The following is a 15,377-nucleotide window of genomic DNA, read 5'->3' on the forward strand; positions in this document are numbered from 1 at the left end:
ATTAACTGAACTTGGTGAGCTGCGGGTTTTTTGCAGCTTTGCTTAAAGTCTTGAGGGTTCATCGCATAGGTGGCGGTGTACCACAAGTTCATCACAGCATTGGGGTTGATTGCAAGCTGCTCGTAAGTGCTTCTGTGGTATTACTCTTGGTGTTTGAGTGTTCTTTGAGGGTCTGGGTGAGTTGTACACACCTACAGGAGGTGTGTGATGGAAGATGAAGAAAGAGTTTGTCTTTTGCTCCGTTGAAGGCCAAATTTGGATGAGTTAGATGCCCATTCTTGATGAGATTTTTGGTGTTGTTAAGGAGATAAGAATCTCACTCCACTTTGGACTGATCATCTTCTTCTTCTTCTCACAATTTCATATTTATAGTAATTTGATGAGATCTGAACTTTTTTTTTTTTGTTGAAATCCACCTTTCATTTGGTGATGTTGTTGCTGTAGTTGTGAGCCAATGATTTTTCCTTGATGATTGTTAACCTCTAGTTTCAAATAGAGAGGACTATTGTACCTTATTAATTTTTTTCTGAATTGGTTGAAGACTTTTACGGATCATATGGATTGGGTTTGTCAACCTCTTTAAATATGGATTCCCTAGTACACTTTTTCCTTTATGTGGAAAATGATTATTACAAACTTGCATAGAAGACCATCAACAACACCCGTTAGAAGAAGTGAATTGTTACAAATTCAAGAGCTAGAAGGGCTAGGAGTAGACTAAAAAGGACATGAGTAAAAGTAATAAAAAATGATTCAAGCACTAATATTTTTACAGTAGATATGGCTTTAATAGAACAGATTGGTGAAACAGGGCTCATATATGTCCAGAACCATCAGAGTGAGCTATGCATTGTAAATCATTATCCAAGCAGTTAAATGAGCATAAGCCTGGCAATTTCATCAATTTTAGCAAATCTTTAAAAGATCTATTACATACAGAAATGTAACAACTAGAAGTGAGGCCTGGCTGACCTTCAAATGAAGGAAAATGAAGAACATTTCCTTTAATAAAAAAGGGCCTTTACCTAATTTGGTCCAAGCTATCCAGGAGGGTCTTGGGAGGGGTATGCTATACAGACCTAACCTTGAGCATATTTTTCGAAAAGTTACCACACTCAAACTTGGACCTAATTTTTCATAAATGCCAGCCTCAGATTAGACCACTTGACCAAGCAGTGACCTCTGAAGATCACCTTCTTTAATATTTACAAAGAATGTTTTGACAGTTACATGCACATATATGCTAAAATGCAAAGAGCATCTGAGATAACTTCTCATGGCATTCTTAAACTAATCCATACAGCTACATGCAAACTTATGCAGAGCATTGCATATTTCAGGAGAAACTGAAACCATTTGGATGACAATCAATGTTGAATATTGCAGCAATAGCATTTGTGAATGTAATTTCGATTATAGAGCCAGTTATAACTCAATCTAACTGCTCTTCCTCAAACATGCAAAATGCTGAAAGTAGGTTGAATAAAAGCAAATGAACTAGTAAAATAAGAATAAGCAGAGGAAAAAGTCCACAAACAAAAGTGAAAATAAATCCAACAATTTATTTCAGGTGAATGGACAATTTGCAAATAATTGATAAATAAAATTTTTTGATATGTATTTACGTGCACTATATTTACAGATTCTGAATAAATACAATCAAGCCTTGGAGACTACAGGAAGAGAAATTTGGCATAGCAGGGGACTCTCTCCTCTGTTGACTTGCGTGGTTCAAAACCTGATGTTTGTTCAAAAATAGGACTTGTTCTGATAGGAGACCCTCCAGTTATCTGATGAGATGCCACTGCAGGACTCTTGGAGCACCACTAATGCTCAAATCCAGGTGGTATATCAGGAATGGCGCTTGTGCCAACAGTAGAAAAAAAAAAAAAAACTTAACTGATTAAATTTAAAAGAAGTACTAAGTTACATGAGATGATATACAACAAAATAAAAGAACCAAAAATCAGAGCAATAGTAGGGAACTCGATCAACCGAGACAAAGCTGCATATCTTCTGGGACACCTGTTATACTCAAAACCTGGTGGTTTTTCAGGAATGGCATCTTTACTTAGAGCAGGCAACATAATTGACTGAGAGGCCACCTTATTTCTTCTGAGAGTCCTGTTACGCTCAAAACCTGGTGGTTCATGAGGAGTATTTGTGCTGATACTGATAAGACAATGCTCAATGAATTGATTCTCTGCTGCAAATCCAGAATACCAGTTACACTCAAAACCTGAGGGTTTTGAGTGAATAGTGATACCAGGTGGTTCGGCACAGAGGGAAGTCAAACACCTGTCTTGGAGATTTAACAAACTCAAATTTCTCTGTTTCCACTTCATCATCTTCATCATCAACTGCTACAAATGGATGTAATAGTAGCATATCTGCAGTCCATCGTAGAGACTCATTTCTAGTTAAACACAAGCTGAGGAAATCCTTACCTTCAATGGACAACTCCTCTGGTATCTTAGGCACAACGGGTTTGAAACCAATCTCATTCAAGAATATATCCACATCAGTATCGGGAGGAAAATCCCAGGCAGTCTTACCGGTTATCATATTTATGACAGTGCAGCCAAGAGCCCATATATCAGAGCAAGGCTCATACACACAGAAGCTAATCGATTCAGGTGCTGCATACAGAGGCGTGGTCCTCAACATCATCCCATCCTTCCTGCAGAGCATATCTTCTCCAACCCTCTTAGAGAGCCCGAAATCGGCAATCTTGACAGAACTCCTCCCCTTAGAAGACGAGCTGGGCACGAGCAGAAGGTTCTCTGGCTTGATATCGCAATGAACAAATCCACACTTGTGAATATGACTGAGCCCTGTGAGGATTGAGCGCGTGTAGCGCCTGACTTCCGATTCCGGCAACCCCCCACCAGAACACACTATCCGGTCATATAAACTGCCTCCAGAAGCGTACTCAAGCAACAGATTGTAGATGGTGAAACCGTCCTCAACGGTGACATCCTCGCCATAGCAGTGAATAACTTGTCGGCAGTCTTGGAGTTGGGTAAGAATCTTTCTCTCCTCCCGAATCGATCCAGATTCAGAGTATTCAGACGATTTCACAGCTATAACAGGCGGCAAGAGATGGTGGTTGGTTTCGGCCAATGAAACAACACCGTAGCTTCCTTAGCCGATGGTTTTTCCTCTAATCCATGTCGCCTTCTCCATCTTCGAGATCATGTTTCTCTCTGTGTAAGTCTCTTTGCTCTGTTTTCTTCTTTTCTGTAGCAGAAAGCATAGTTTCGATAATCTGGGACTCGCGTAATCGCTTTTACGCAGCAGAGAAAGCTTACACAGTTAGGAAACTCTTCAACAAGCTCGGCAGTTACGTTCTGCCCACGACAGTATTTGGGCGGGAGAAATGCTTATCCAGAAGCCAGATTAAGATCAAACCGGATGGTCAGACCATTACATCTATGGAATCGGCAGTTTGACTTGGTCAATCTTTGAATGGGCGTTGTTAACTCTAATAATATTTATGGGTTTATGCTTATATTAACGTAAAATACTAAAATAGTTTTAAAAGATAATCTGGGTTAGCTTTTTTTTTGCAATTTTTTTTTTTTTATTTTGAGTGAGTCAAATGGTCTAACTGTCCAAGCATATGGGTGAACCATTCAACTTGTGGCCCAATGACCAAACCAGTATGGTTCAACATTCGGTTCAAATATGGCAACATGGTTTTGATGAAAGGTTAACAAGTAGTGTGAGAATTGAATGCAAAACTAAAATTTAGGTATTTTAGTTATACTTGGCCTGGGATTTCTGTGTTAGAATCCTATTCAAAGTTTGAAACTAAAATTTAGGTCTCTCTCTCTCTCAGCTAGTCCAACCACGTCACTGAAATTAAAATTTTTATTAGCTTTATTGGTTGTACTTGGACTTGGATTTCTCAGGCAAGAGTGTCTCCTAGTCCAAGAGTTTGAAACTAACTACTAATAAGACATTCATTCTCTCTCATATAAATCTATTATTGTCCAAATAATTTTAATTCTATTTTAATTTGGATTGTTTTTTGTTATTTCTCCTCACTTTTCCCTCGTTCTTTTAAAACTTTTAGGCTGCTTTTGGAAATGATGCAAATAAGTGTGAATGCAAATATGTAGAGTGTAAAACAGTCTATATAAATTGCAAAGTTGGGTTAGTTTTGCACCAACATATTTACCTTCTTACCAAATAGGTTTTTAGCTGTAATGGATGCAAATACGAATTCCAATAAAGAATATGCCTTTTTTTTATCAAAAGCCCACTTGAATGCAAATTTACTTCTTTTTTATTGCTGTACTTTTACATCTTATTATCAATGTAAATTTGTATTGGAAAATGTGTTTTCTGTTATTTATCAATGCATAAATGTAATGTTGCCAAACACAGGCAAAAATGAACGAGAGTGCAAATTTACCCTGAACCTGGATTTACACTCCATTTGCATCGTTTCCAAATGCAGCATTAGGGAAGGGCAATTCTTGGTAATATTCTTTATTTTTCCTATTTGGCATCAAGATATCAATATCATTTTACAATTTTAGTTTATGAGATAAGGGTGTCAATGTAAATTGTCCTTAAAGAAGATTGACTTTAAGTAATGAATCGGTTGGGGAGGTAAGATGACACATATTAGAGGGAATTTGGCTCAGTTTGGAAGGAGTACAAATACAAGTATGTAGAGTGCAAAACCTTACATTTTGTATTATTTTGTATGTATTTTGTACTGTACATGTATTTATACTACTTCCAATTTGAGCCTTTAGAATTTTAGGTGAAAAACAGAAAAGGTATAGGATTAGGAAAGCTAATGACAAGCAGATGTGGGTTGTGAATTTGATTATAGGAATGGCAATTTTCCTCATCCCCATTGAGTACCTAGCTTCCCTAACTCGATCGGGTTGAGGATGGGGAGTGAATTCTCCACCCCCTCCCGACCATAATTGTATATATTAAATTTATAAAGATATAATATTATTTATATTATTTATGAAATTATTTATATCAAAATATATTTGAAATATTTTTATATTTTAAAAATTGCCCTTATTTTAATTAAATCTATTTTTTAAAAAACAATTTTAATTTAGAAATTTTGGGAATTCAAGTCCTTGATAGGGAACCCATCTCCATTGGGGATCAAGGATGGAAGGTCATTTTTATGCCCAATGAGGATCAAAGTCGGGGACAGGGAATTGAATGCCTTTATGATTCAATGAAGATAAATGCAAGTTAAATACCATAAATGTTGGACTTAACGAGTGGGAATTGAATGCATTGAATATCTTATAATTAGCTCTTTTCAACTCATTTAATATCAATAACTGATTGTCCTATTCGGCCTCATTTTTTATCAATAAGTTCAAATATGGGGGGGTAAATTTTTGTTCTTAGAAAATTTCAAAAATATTTTTAAGGCTATTTGTGCTTTTTAAAGTAGTATAGATTTGGAAACATCAGAGAATGTTTAAGTCAATTTCGAAAACCTTTGTTTAAAGTCTTTTACCCTAAAAATAATTACTAAAGGATCATTTAATAACAACTGAAATTGCTTAACTGAACAACTTATTGCTTTATTTTTTTATGGATAAAATAATTAAATAATAAAATATTCAAGGGTATAGTAATCTACCCAACTCCAACTATGGCCGTTAAGAAGCATTACGAAGCCCACCTCTATAAAAGTTTATTCACTAAAAAGACAAAGCAATAAGCTTTTCAATTCAGACACTTGAGTTATTATCAAATGCCCTCAATAGACTTAAACTTATAACTCTTTTAGCAAACATACAACGTCAAATCAACTTTACAATATAAATTTGAATAAGATAACCTATGTTAAGATTGGAATCCGGTTTGAGTCTAAGATGAAATGGATATCATTTGTGATGGTGCGCGATCTGGTAGCTCCCTGTTGGAGGATAGATCGGACTACTTTACCCAGTGTGGACATTCTGATGCTTAAGTCAACAAACTGGAGTTTTTTGAGAGATAGGAAGCAAGAGAGCTTAAGTGCTAAATTGTGCATACCTTATGAGGTTGGAGGTGAGGCCCTTATATAGGCGGGCTGCCGTGAGCCTCACGAAATGCTTCTGGGATCTCTGGCCCATTTGGTTCAAAGGTGGTTTCACACATGGAGAGGGACTCCGTGCAAGCAAGTAATGTTTATCCAATCCTGCCCAAAGTGAGTGGGCTGATAGCTAGCTCTACCAACGTGGCATTATGATCCTGGGGAATTCGGAGGTGATAGTCTATTTAAGGGAGAGGTCGCTCGGCACACTAGGCAGGTCGCCTCTTACGCCGACTTGAGGTCCTACCAAGTTGTTTGCAGTTCAGCCTACCGAGGTGGTGCCGAGGTCGCTGAAGTGTCCGAAGTGGTCTACTTACGTGGTGTCGAGGTGTCACTCTACTGTTCTACAATGCCATGTGTTGCAATATCATTGGATGACCAAATTATCCCTCATCAATTGCCCCCCAACTCCCAAGTTTGGTGTGGTTAGTCCGGTGAGAGAGCAGTTTTAAACCGAGATGATTTGGTCTAACTTTCATCCTCGTTTGTGGTCTGACCGATGGCTTGGGATCTAGTTGGTTCAGTTGGTCTAGCCTAGGCATAAGGTAGCATACCAGGACGTGTAAATGCCATGCAACCATTAGCTCGCACGGACATAAAAAATGCACTAAATTGATTTCACCTCGGAATATGAATTGTCACACCCCTACAAATCATTAGACCCAACTGATCTCAACCGTCTATAGTTCAGTTCATCCGTCTATAAAATAGGACCCTCAATGGCCCATTTCTCTTGTCCCTATATTTTTGGTGAGATTATGGAGCTTGGTGTTGTTGGAGTGATCAGTGTTATCGGCGAAGTCGGTTTATTCATCCTAGGTGATCCCTTAGTTTTGTTTCATTCATAATGTCTGATAGTGAGTCTGGAGAAGAGAGGGGTCCGTGCTTCTAGGCCAAGGAAGGGACCTTGGCTCAAGAATGACGAGGTTCTCACAAGAGGGCCTCGTCTTCCCATAGGGCTAACGCACCAGACCAGTTTGGTTCCACGAAGCTCTCTACTGAGAATGTTTATGATCTCTTAGCTTGATATAAGATTCTAAATCAGTTCAGATATTCCCTTCCCTTGGGCAGTACCTGTTGGAGCACGAGGAAGATGAGACCGTTGTCTTCAAGGAGGCCTTGAAAGTGGGTCTTCAATTCCCCCTTCATCCACCTATCCCCGAGGTGTTGAACTATTATAACATTAGCTTAGGTCAGGTTCATCCCAACTCCATTAGGACCCTGGTTGGCATCATCTCCTTTTGTCACCATGTCAGCTTCCCCTAGATGTTAGGACCTTCACTGGCATATGCTACATAAATAAAAAAGCATCCAATACTCCTGAGATGTACAGTTCTTACTTGTCTTACTGCCCTGGGTGTAACTTACTAAACAGCTTCCCCTCCAAAGTACCAACCAAGAAGAGGAAGTATTTCTTCCTTGACCAATGTAATAGATGGTCGTTCTTCATGACCTGGAGAGAGGGAGTGAGGGGCACTAGGGAGGAAACTCTGAGTGAGAGAATGCAAGCAAGAGTGCAGGTCCTAGTGGACTAGAAGTCTATGTTGAGTGAGTACTTGGCCTAAGAGAAGCTGATCCAAGTCAGGCTGAGTCCTTCGGGTAGGTCATCATCTCAGGCTTGGGCATTTTCTTTTTCTTCTTCACTTTCTTTTCTTTTTATAGTTTGACTCACCCTTAAATTTTTCATGCAGAAGACATGTTGAGCATGCCATCAAGATGAAGGTGGCTCAACAGGAGGCACCTCAGGTTGTTTCTCTAAAGACTGCCATGTGAAGTGTTGCTGTGATTGTGCTAGTAGTCGACCTAGTCAAGGGAGATCAGCTAGAAAGGACGTCACTAGAGATTGAGGTTGTCCGTACATCCAAGGAGCCCCTTTCCACCACCTGAGACCGAGGAGGCCAGTGGTTCGAACGCCAAGACCGATCTTAATGAGAGGCACACAATTATGGACTTCTAGACTGCCCTGGTGAAGAGCAAGGAGGTTGTCTTTCCTGAAGAGGTTGCAAGGCTTAATAAATCACGTCCTAGTGAACTCGGTAGAAAGCTTATGCGTTCCTTCATGGTGGTATGTTCCCAAACTTCCTGTTGTATTCATTTTGATCTTCATTCTAGACTTATTTCCTTTTTTTCTCTTTTGTAGGCGAACACTTTGGCGGAAGTGACGGAGTATAGGTCCTGAATTAAGCGGACTATCCATCTCATCGATGACCTTAAGGATAAGTTCGTGGTGGAGTGGGGTCACACTGCAGACCTGACGAGGGAGGTCGAGAAGCTAACCGAGGAGCTCAGGCTCAAGGACCAACAATTATAGGAGAAAGATTTTGAACTTACCGAGCGACAACCAACGTTTCTCAACGATGCCTATGCTGTCGAGGTTCGTGCAGTTGAAGTGTTCAAGACTTTGCCCAACTTCTTAAAGGAAAAGGAGGACTTTGGTTCTAGTGCTTTTCATAAGGGATTCAAACTGTGTTGGATGCTAGTGGCTTTGGTGTGCCCATAGTTCAACCTCAACAAAATAAAGTCCTCAGCATGCACTAACGAGATGATGGGTTGAGTTGATTAAGAGCCTGACTTTGAGGAGGAGGAGGACGAGGTCGATGTGGTCAGTAGTGGTGCGGACAGTGGATCTAATGCCGGCATGGAAGGTGTGGGGGTAGACAAGCCCCGGAATGTTTGACTTTTTGCCCCATTTCTTGGACCCCCATGTATATAAGTTGTATGTCAAGCCTCAGAGCTCGGCTTCCTTTAATTTTTTTTGAGTAGCAATGTACTCTTTCATTCTTCCATTTAATGGAATAGACTTTTTATATATACTGTGCCCTTTTTACTGCCTTATACTTTCAGTTACTAGAAAATAGGTTGTCTTAGAAACGCAATCTGAGGCGTCAAAGTAACAAGGTGCACGAGTTGCCTAGGTGCCAAAGCGACTACACTCATAATTTTGATTGTCAAAACAATGCCAAGTTGTCAAATTGTTGATGTATTCTGAGGTCGACGTAGGGGGCCTTAGAGCTAAAAGTAGTTTGGCTTCCCCTTGTGTATAACTTAGCCAAAGTGCTCATATCGTAGATTGACTAGACTAGGTCATCGGGGCGGGTGGTCTCAGTTTTCACACTTAGTATAATTTGAAATCTTTGTGGATGTAGCTCGAAACTTCCGAAATCTTCATAGATAATATCTCTTTAGGTTGTTGACGTTCCATGCACGGGGTACTTGCCTCCCCTCCAACGTTTTGAGCTTGTACGTACCCTCACCAATTACCTTGAAAACTCTATAGGGGCCTTTCTAGTTCAAACCTAGCTTTCCCACACTGGGCTCAGGTACCATAACCTTCCTGAGTACTAGTCGCCAACTCAAAATTGGCATTTCTTAACTTGGGTGTTATAATATCAAGCTACTTATTGCTAGTATGCCGCCATTCGAATATAGGCTAAGTCACGAACTTCTTCCACTAGGTCGAGGTTAGTTCGTAGATTGTCCTTGTTAGCCTCCTCATCGTACATCTCAGACCTCAAGGTCGACACCTAGATCTCAGTTGGGATGATAGCCTCCATCCCATACGTTAGGTTAAAAGGAGTCTCCTTGGTTACCGTCTTGATAGTAGTTCGGTAAGCCCAAAGGACACTGGACAACTCATCCACCCACAAACCCTTAGATTGGGAGAGTCGAGCTTTGAGTCTATAGAGTATCACCCTATTCGTCACTTTGGCCTAACCGTTTGCTTGGGGATGGGCTACCAAGGTGAAGTTCTATTGGATTCCCATATTTACACAGCAGTTCTGGAACTTGATGTCTTCAAATTGATTCCCGTTGCCCAAAATCAGTACCTTGGGGAATTTGAATCTATAGACAATGCTCTTCCAGAAAAGTTCTGCACGTTCCAAACTGTGTTGAATACCAACGGCTCGGGTTCCACCTACTTCGTGAAGTAATCGCGATGACCAAGAACCTCATCTACCCGGTTGCAGGTGGAAAGGGACTGGTTATAAATATATCCCCCACTATGCAAATGGCCATGGGCTGATAAGGTACCTTAGGTCAGCATCGGGCTGATGTTGTATGTTAGCATGCCACTTGCACTTCTCACACTTCTGAACTAATTCAAGCATGTCTCCTTTCATCATAGGCTAGTAGCCTTGTTGTAGTGCTTTTTGGGCGAGTGCCCTACTCGCCAAGTGTCCTCCATAGAGACCTTCTTGGATCTCGTGTAGCACCTGGTTTGCTTCAGTTGGGCGCAAGTAGTACAGGTAGGAAAGCGTGAATGACCTACGATACAGTTGTTCACCAATGATTACATAGCGAGCTGACTACCACTTTACCCTCTGAGCTACATTGCGCTCTATAGGTAAGATCCCGTAGCACAGATAATCAACAAACAGGTCCATCCAGCTCGACTCTACATCCATAATAGGAGCGACCTCTTCTGCCACCATTTCTCTGTTAGGTCTTGGTAGTTCCTCAATGTAGACCGTTCTTCTTGTAGTGTCCACCACACCAGTCATTTTACTGTTAGACAGTGTATCCCCTTAGCTCCAATCAGAATGATGTACATTATGACATTTAATGAAAATGAATAAAGTACATATTTGATTCATGTTATTATGGTGTGTTTCTGTGTAATACCCTTAAACTGGACACTTATGAGATTTTTGTTAGTTTAGAATCTTCATAGTCGTTGGATAGATCGAGGGAGATTTATCATGCCAAGGCTGGCATTGATGTGCCGCCAAGTTGGTTGGGGTGGCTTGTCTCAACTGCCAGGGTGAGACTTGAGGTACATGTAGTGTGGGTTTTCATGAAACCCTGAACCAGACCAGAATTCCAGTATTGCCTTGGACCTTGGAGATAGATGGACAAAACTGGAATGTTACACCTGACCCCTAGACTCGATTATGATACTGCACTATGTGTCAAATTGGGCTATCTTTGATATGCCAATCAGTGAGATCCTTAGAGGGGGTCAAAACATGGGTATGTTGGGACAGTCCGAGAATTCATCTGAGTGGGTGATCATAGTGACAGGATCAGCCCCTTTGTCGGACAAAGTGAATGATCAGGGATGCACTCTCTCTGATGGAATCCAAAACTGCCGGCAGCCGATTTCTACCGTTGAAATTTGTTTTGCAAAATATATTTATATAGAGATATACATATATATTATGGTTTCAAAATGTTTGCAAAAGGTATTAATTCCTAGGATCCATGTGAGTAGAGAGTGCAACACTGTACCTTGCAGCCGAGGGAGAGGTCCTCTCTTGTTGGGCAGTGATTGATCGTTATGGGTTGAGAGGTTAAGTGTAAGACCATTGAGGGTAATACCTGATGGGCTAATCATGCATCTGCCCACAGTCCTTGGGTTTTTATAAGGTGGCTTGACCCAAGGACAATTTAGTGTAAATGTTGGGCCCATTAAGAGCCCATGGTGATGGACTCAGGGGTTCACTGTCTCGTACAGTGAATTCGGTCAGGCCTTGTAACAGAGGCTGGGTTGAACCCATGTGGCTGATGTGTACATCAAAGTTTGGGTTCCACGCCATACAAGGACATCCAACTAGGCAGCAGTTTGGAGGATAAGTGAGCACATAGACTTAATGGGCCTAAAGCCCAATTCGAACTGGCTTAATTAGATTAATTAAAGATGGGCGATTCTGGGATTTAGATCAACAGATAGGATAAGGGATTGTCCCTATCCATTCAGAGAGTCCAGATCCAAGTAGAGATTTAGATCTGGAAACTCCTTATTAGATTAGGAGGGCTGATCTTGATCTGCAGATAAGATAAGGGATTATGCTTATCTCTTAAAGAGAGTCTAGATCCAAATACAAGATTTGGATTACGAAACACCTAATGGGATTAGGAGAACCTCTCTTTAAGGGTATAAAGAGAGGAGAAGGGAGAACCCCAAATCATCCTTCAGTCTTTCTAATACAAGAGAGAAGATAGCATACTGTTGGACTGACGCCATCTTTTGCTCTTTTCTTCTCTTGCTATTATCGCCTTTTCCAATTCGATCTCCACCTGTAGGAGCGATCAAGAAAGGGTTCTTGATATCACCTTTTGGCAGAAAAGGTGATCTGAAGTCATGCTCACTTGCCCTCCATCAGATTCTTGGTGAAGAATCAGGTTCTTGCTGAAGAGCCATCCTACTGATTCTGCTCCACCCTATGCTGTGTCATCTTTAGTGGGAGCAGTCTTTGGTAATCTCCTTGGGTGTGAACACTTTCGTTGGGGTTTACTACTACTCCGTATCAGGTATATCCCTCTCCCACATGGGAGAGAGAGAAATTATTGAAATTTCGCCCTACCTTCCTGCAGGGTTCGGCCATCCATATGATGGATCTCTCATCCCTTCATTTACAATAAAAGTTTATTCACTAAAAAGACAAAGCAATAAGCTTTTCAATTCAGACACTTGAGTTGTTATCAAATGCCCTCAATAGACTTTAACTTATCTCTTTTAGCATACATACAATGCCAAATCAAGTTTGCAATATAAATTTTAATAAGATAACCTATGTTAAGATTGGAATCCGATTTGAGTCTAAGATGAAATGAATATCATTTGTGATGGTGCGTGATTTGGTAGCTCCCTACTGGAGGATCACTCAAATGTCGGACTAGGTAGGTTGCTTGGTCGAGCTGCAAAGAAAAAGACAAGATCAGAGTACCTGGGCTACTTTACTTGGTGTGGGCACTTCGATGCTTAAGTCAACAAACTGGAATGTTTTTTTGAGAGGTTGGAAACAAGAGAGAGCTAGAGAGCTTATGTGCTAAATTATGCATACCTTATGAGGGTGAGGCCCTTATATAGGCTGGCTGTTGTGAGCCTCTCGAAATGCATTAGGGATCTCTAGCCCATTTGGTTCAGAGGTGGTTTCACACCTGGAGATGGACTCCGTGCAAGCAAGTATTGTTTATCCAACCCCGCCTGAAGCGAGCGGGCTGATAGCCAGCTCTTCCAATGTGGCATCGTGATCCCGGGGAATTTGGAGGCAATGGTCTATTTAAGTGGGAGGTCGCTCAGCACACTAGGCAGGTTGCTAACCGGAGTGATGTTAGATTGATGGAAGCAGGTCTCCTCTTACGCCGACCTAAGGTCCTACCAAGCTGTTTGCAGTTTAGCCTATCGAGGTGGTGCCGAGGTCATTGAAGTGTCTGAAGTTATCTGCTTAAGTGGTGCCGAGGTGTCACTCTGTTGTTCTACAATGCCACATGTTGCGGTATCACTAGAGGACCAAATTACCCCTCATCAATTTGCAATTAAGATTGTCAATGTATTTGAAAGTTTGAAACTTGAGTGCCCAAAGGGCTGAAGTGGAGTAGCTTTTGGCTTTCCAAAGTGGGTCCAACACCAGACTTTAAGTTTTTCATTTGAAATATATTTGTTCTAAAGTCCCTTGTGGCCAAGATATCATTGTTTCATTGCTTATTTCTTGAAATACCATAGATTATTAGTTGCATCACGGCATAACACATATCAAGCATAGAAATAATATATTTTATTTAAAAATAATTAACTTCTCATTTGCATTATATTTATTCCAAAGTTCGTTATGGAATCAAAGTCCCTTGTGGCATCAAAGCCCCTTGTGGCAAAGAATTCCTTTATCTTTTAGCTAATCATATTAATCTTCCACCCTATGGCATAGAAACCAATGTTTGATCCGTTAATGTATTTATTTGAAAGTCCGTTGTGGCATCAAAATTTCTCGTGACCAAGAAAATCCTTAATCTTTTAGCTAACAATATTTGATCAGTCAATGTATTTGTTCTAAGGTTCGTTGTGACACCAAATCCCCTCGTGGCATTAAAGTCCCTTGCGGCACCAAAGTCCCTCGTGGCATTAAAGTCCCTTACGACATCAAAGTCCCTCATGGCAAACAAATCATTAATCTTTTAATTAGTCATATCAGTCTTTTGCACCATGGCATAGAAATCAATGTTTGATCAGCCAATCGTATTTGTTCCAAAGTCCATTACAGCAATAGTCTCTTGTGGCATCAAAGTTTGTTATAACATTAAAGTCCCTTAAGGCATTAAAATCCCTCGTGGCAAAAACTTAACATCGTTTTTCATCATGACATAGCTTAATTATCATTAATTTGTCATATGGTGGATTATTGATTGCGTTGTGGCATAATGCATATTTTTTTGTTTTTAGTGTTTTTATTTCTGATTACAACATAACATATTGTGAAAAAAGAAAAAGAAACTTTGATCTTGATGATAGGTCCTCCCTCATTTCTAAGAGTGTGGCAACATGTCTAGAAATCTCACAACCTTTGCTAGTCCCACTATTGTGCTAAAATTCCCCCATCATCTCTAAGGAGCATGAGTTAGAATAGTAATTTAAGGAATCATGTTAATCATGCATTAGCATCTTATTGACACTGTTATGCACTTGAAAGAACAACGCTTTACACTTTCATGGGAATCATCGAGTGTTTTGTCAGGTTTTCTGAGCATAAATTGCTCTTGCATGGAAGGATACTTCGTACCTGACTAAAGAGTAGTTACATTATATCAACCACAAGACCTCTGTCAAGTCTTCGAAGTGTTTTATTAAAATCCTTCAAAATGTTTTCAAAAAGATGAACTGAAGAATATCTATGAGTGTTTTGACTTGTGATTAAGTTGAAATATCATGTTCTTGAGTTGGCTTTAATTCTGTATGTTGTCTGTTTTCAAATGATTTTCTTTATGACAAATGTATCCTGATTCTGTAAGGTTTCTTTATACTTAGAAGATGTCACTTTGCCAAGAATAAATGGCCTTTACACGATGGAATGACTTTGTATGGGAACCCTTTTTCCTCTACTTAACCTTCCTTCCTTACTTTGACCATTTCCAAGCTTGCCTGTCACAAAAATCTCTGTGTGCTTCTTTTGGGTCTTTGTTATTTTGTAGTTTGCTACCTCACAACAAAGAGAGGCAGTTGCTAGCACCTAATTTTTTCTTAGTCCCCCGCCTAAACTCCAAAATCACCCCAAACACCCAATCAGACTTTCCGACCCCTCTAGCGTATTGTAATTCCATTCTAAACTTTCCCCTTACACCAAATTAAAAAAAATTCCCTCCATTCTAAATTCCCAAAATAGCTTTCATCCAAATTTACCAAAATACCCCTTAAACCAAACTCCTAAAATATCCCTCATTCCAAATTACCAAAATACCCCTTCTAAATTCCCAAGGTACTCCTTAACCGAATTACCAAAATACCCTTTCCTCAAATTACCTAAATACCCTTCTAAACCTACCCCTTCAAACCCCAAATTACCAAATTACCTCTGAATCTCCAAATTAC

At 40.1% G+C, this 15,377-nt stretch overlaps 1 pseudogene; it reads right to left on the bottom strand.

Annotated features, from left to right (window-relative positions):
• Positions 1-1,585: 1,585 nt before the first annotated feature.
• On the bottom strand, positions 1,586-10,575 carry LOC104610261 (mitogen-activated protein kinase kinase kinase 20 pseudogene; annotated as a pseudogene).
• Between the last annotated feature and the right edge of the window lie 4,802 nt (positions 10,576-15,377).

Source organism: Nelumbo nucifera, chromosome 3 (genome assembly GCF_055504915.1).
Source record: "Nelumbo nucifera cultivar China Antique chromosome 3, China Antique-T2T, whole genome shotgun sequence".
NCBI classification, from domain to species: domain Eukaryota; kingdom Viridiplantae; phylum Streptophyta; class Magnoliopsida; order Proteales; family Nelumbonaceae; genus Nelumbo; species Nelumbo nucifera.